Source organism: Leuciscus leuciscus, assembly GCF_965113295.1.
Source record: "Leuciscus leuciscus genome assembly, chromosome: 18".
NCBI classification, from domain to species: domain Eukaryota; kingdom Metazoa; phylum Chordata; class Actinopteri; order Cypriniformes; family Leuciscidae; genus Leuciscus; species Leuciscus leuciscus.
The window spans coordinates 155,001-160,000 of record NC_138742.1 but is presented as its reverse complement, the minus strand read 5'-3'; the positions used below and the strand labels follow the sequence as shown (position 1 = coordinate 160,000).

The 5,000-nt window shown below is 39.3% G+C and overlaps 1 protein-coding gene across 5 annotated transcripts in view; it reads right to left on the bottom strand.

Annotated features, from left to right (window-relative positions):
* The window catches only part of LOC309481076 (phosphatidylinositol 4,5-bisphosphate 3-kinase catalytic subunit alpha isoform), a 42,219-nt gene that overhangs the window by 36,990 nt on the left and 229 nt on the right, over positions 1–5,000 (bottom strand). For all 5 annotated transcript variants that reach the window (XM_082145831.1, XM_082145829.1, XM_082145832.1 and 2 more), the window contains exon 1: positions 2,271–5,000. This exon is cut by the window's right edge. The gene's annotated coding sequence lies outside the window, so the exon portion shown is untranslated. The remainder of the gene's footprint in view (positions 1–2,270) is intronic.

Here is a 5,000-nt window from a genome sequence, read left to right as displayed (position 1 = left end):
TTCAACAATCTCTGAGGTGTGCAAAGCCCTGAAATCTGTAGATGTTTCAAAATCGGCAGTTCCTGATAAATTGGACTCTTACTTTTTAAAGCTAGCTGCTGATTTTATTGCCCCACCTCTGACTCATATTTCTAACCTTTCTCTTGTCTTAAATGAAATTCCACTTATATGGAAATCAGCTTTTGTTCTTCCCCTGTTTAAAGGCGGAGATCCCACACACCCAAATAATTACCGGCCCATGTCCAAGCTGTCAGTCTTGGCCAAAGTCCTCAAAACATTTCTGGACTTTCTGTCTGTTAATAATACCCTGTCTGGTTTTCAGTCTGGTTTTAGAAAACAACTACGGCAGCTTAAAAGTACTAAATGATTTGATTGAATCTGTTGATAACAAGAAACACTGTGCAGTCTTATTCATCGATCTATCAAAAGCATGTGATACTGTTGATCATACCTTACTGATACAACGACTTGTCAGTATTGGATTATCTAAACATGCTATTGGTTGGTTTAATAACCATCTTTCAAACTGAACTCAGTGTGTACAGGCAGAAGGGTTTATCTCTGGTTCACTCAGTGTAACTAAAGGTGTGCCACAGGGGTCAGTCCTAGGACCACTCCTACTTACTCTATATATAAATAATATAGATCAAAATGTTCATAATGTAAATGTTCATTATTATGCTGATAATACAGTTATATATGGTTCAGCATCCACACCTAATCTGGCTCTCTCTCAGTTACAGCTTGCGTTTAATATTGTTCAGCGTAACTTATTTGAATAAAATAAATGCTGATAAAACAAAATTCATGTTGTTTTCTTAATCAAAATCAATCCCTCATAATCTTCTGCCTATTCCTACATCCCAGGGTTTGGAGATTGGGTTTGTGTCTCAGTATAGGTGGGATTTGCTCTCTCCTTTGACCCTCATGTTCAGCCACTGGTGAAAAGACTGAATGTGAAATTTGGTTTTTACTTTAGAATCTAATCCTGTCTTTCCTTTGAGGCAAAAAAGAGGCTTGTTGCAGCGACTTCTATGTCTGTACTGGACTATGGTGATGTTATATACATGCATGCATCTTCACAGTGTTTACATGCTTTAGACACTGTTCATAACGAATCTTAAAACCCTCACTCTTGGATCATGGTCTGCTTTGTCCATCCGAAGACAAAAACACTGGCATGTTTTTATTTATAAATCTATCCTGGGTCTACTTCCTTCATATCTGTATACCTACATCTGTAAAAGTATGTCTGTAGCTATAGCCTCCGGTTCCAGGAATTAGTCTTGCCGTCTGTTCCGGTGGTTCGGACTGAATCAGGGAAAAGGCATGTAAATTTGCTGCTCCCTCTGCCTGGAATAATTTGCAAAGTACGTTGAAACTTAGGGATTTCGTTGGACATTTTCAAAGTAGTTTTAAATAATTTGGAGAATGAAAGATTGGGTTGTAGATGTTTTAACTAGTTATGTATTGATATTGAAATTTGATTTGATTTGCTTGTGTGTGTATAGTGTATGTGTCTGTCAGTCTTGGCCAGGACGCTCTTGTAAAAGAGATTCTTAATCTCAATGTGCTTCTTTTCCTGGTAAAATAAAGGTTATAGTAAATAGATCTGACCAGCACATTTTAATCCGCTACTAAACGAGTTTAAAGCGTTTAACTTTCCTGAATCAACAACAATAGAATCATTCGCTGATCTTTTGACAATCTCGTATGATGCGATATTGCATGTCTATTGTCCTGATCTGACTCGGGCACGCGCACGGACACGCGCAGCCGCGAGCGGGCGGATGTAGGGCGCACGACGCACAAAAGAGCGTTACCCTAAACGTTACAGTAAATCTGTTAATACTGTAAATACTCTAAATAGTGATTGTGACAAAAAATACGATAAAAGCGATACTAATTAAAGCTTCTGCTAAATGGATATATGTACATATCAATCAAGAATGTAATATAAAATCAATCGTGACTGAAAAATCATCATTGACAGGAATATATTGTTGCAGTGAACGCGTTTCCTGATGCGCGCGCCCGAATGCCTAACCGGCACCGGTATAACGCAATCTCACAACAAAACACAACCGTGATGTTTCTGACAAAAACCGAGAGAGAAATGAGCGGGTCAGAGAAACAGTGATGGTGTTTGATCATAACAGCGATATAATATCATACGAGCACAAACATATGACATATGACAACAATGCCAAGCCCTTCAGCGAGAGCTTTATCGAACAAAGAACATGATCATCAGCGACACACAAACTCACCTGCGCGTGCCTGTGCCCGTTACACCCGCATCCCGGTGACCCGCGTGCGCCCGGTGAGCACCACCACCACCATCATCATCATCATCAGTGTTACCCACCGGTCAGTGTGTGCCTCTCTCTCTCTCTCTCTCTCTCTCTCTCTCTCTCTCAGAGCATCTTTGTCCCGTTAACGGAGAACAATGAATATAGCGGACGCGAGTGCGCTTTTAACGGGAACGCGCACGAACTGAGCCAGCTGATGATAAAATCTGAATGAGATATAGCGGGATACAGCAGAGCTTAGAAGAGCTGCGATGACGAATATGCATGCATAATATTATTAGAATATAATGCGATATACTACTAAAATATATATAATAATGTAGTAACAAAAATTAACCTTACGGTGCTGTGGCTGTATTATAGTTTTCCTACTAGTTTTATTTAACTGAATTTGACGTGTGTGTGTGTGTGTGTGTGTGTGTGTGTGTGTGTGTGTGTGTGCGTGAGAGAGAGAGAGAGAGAGAGAGAGAGAGAGAGAGAGAGAGAGAGAGGGAGAGAGAGAGAGACAGAGGGAGGGGGAGAGAGAGAGAGACAGAGGTAGGGGGAGAGAGAGAGAGAGAGAGAGAGTGTGTGTGAGAGAGAGAGAGAGAGAGAGAGAGAGAGAGAGAGAGTGTGTGTGTGTGTGTGTGAGAGAGAGAGAGAGAGAGAGAGAGAGAGATAGTGTGAGTGTGCGTGTGACTGTGTGCATCAGAACCACAATTGTAAACGTTCAATCTTCAATCGCGCCTTATAATTCAGCTTCAATTATCACCCCGCAAGAACAATTACAGTGCTTTACAACTATAGAACAAAAAGAGTTAAATAAACTTATCACTTCATATAAAACAACAACATGTTTATTAGATCCTATACCAACTAAACTACTGAAAGAAGTGTTACCTGTAGTGGAAGAGCCTCTCCTCAATATTATTAACTCGTCTTTATCTTTAGGTCATGTTCCAAGAACAGCAGTTATAAAACCTCTCATTAAGAAACCACAATTAGATCATAATAATCTAGAAAATTATAGACCCATTTCAAATCTTCCATTTATGTCTAAAATATTAGAAAAAGTGGTGTCAGCTCAACTGGGCTCTTTCTTGCAACAAAATGATATCTATGAAAAGTTTCAGTCTGGATTCAGACCGCACCATAGCACTGAAACTGCGCTCGTTAAAATCACAAATGATTTACTTTTAGCTTCTGACCAAGGCTGTATCTCAATACTAGTTTTACTTGATCTTAGTGCTGCGTTCGATACTATAGATCATACATTACTCTTAGATCGACTACAAAATTATACTGGTGTTCAAGGACAAGCACTAAGCTGGTTCAAATCATACCTATCTGACCGCTACCATTTTGTCTATTTAAATGGAGAAAAATCGATCATAACTCCAGTAAACTATGGAGTGCCGCAGGGATCTGTGTTAGGCCCTCTGTTATTCTCAATATATATGATGCCACTTGGAAATATTATAAGGAAACCTGGAATTAGTTTCCATTGTTATGCTGATGACACTCAAATATATATTTCATCACGGCCGGATGAAAACGCTACATTTTCCAAATTGACAGAGTGTGTTAAAGATATAAAAGATTGGATGACGCGTAATTTTCTTTTATTAAATCCAGACAAGACAGAGGTAATACTTATCGGTTCAAAAAACCGCCCACAAAACCTCGCACAATACAACTTTAACATCATAGGATGTCCTGTTACTTTATCCTCTACTGTAAAAGACCTGGGTGTTATACTCGATTGCAACCTGTCTTTTGAAAATCATATTTCATATGTTACAAAAACAGCCTTTTTCCACCTTAGAAACATTGCTAAGCTACGTAATATGCTATCAGTTTCTGATGCAGAAAAGTTAGTTCATGCATTCATGACCTCGAGACTGGATTACTGTAATGCTTTATTAGCTGGTTGTCCTGCATCCTCAATAAACAAGCTACAGTTAGTCCAAAATGCCGCCGCTAGAGTTCTTACGAGATCAAGAAAATATGATCATATAACACCGATTTTATCATCACTGCATTGGTTACCTATAAAGTTCCGTATTAATTACAAGGTATTGCTACTGACTTATAAAGCCCTAAACGGCTTAGCTCCAGTCTATTTAACGGATCTTCTATCGCCCTATAATCCATCGCGCTCTTTAAGATCACTAAATTCAAGGCTTTTGGTCATACCTAGGATATCCAGAACCACCAAAGGAGGGAGAGCATTTTCACATTTGGCTCCAAAACTCTGGAATAGTCTTCCTGATACTGTTCGTTGCTCAGACTCGCTCTCCCAGTTTAAAACTAGATTAAAGTCGCATCTCTTCAGCCAGGCATTCATATAATCCTATAGTTCAAACTACAATCCGGCCTCTAGCTCATAAATGCCAGAGGAGAACTGGCCCCCGACTGAGCCTGGGTTCTCCCAAGGTTTTTTTTTCTCCATTAGGTCACCTGATGGAGTTTTAGGACACCATTAGGTCACTTGATGGAGTTTTTCGGTTCCTTGCCACTGTTGCCTTTGGCTTGCTCAGTTGGGGATATTTTGGGGATATTTAATTTTATTTTATCAATCAATAAATTCCTCTTGAAACAAACTTTGTTGTATTATTTAAATTTAATACTGTGAAGCTGCTTTGATACAATCTGTATTGTGAAAAGCGCTATACAAATAAACTTGACTTGACTTGACTTGACTGTGTG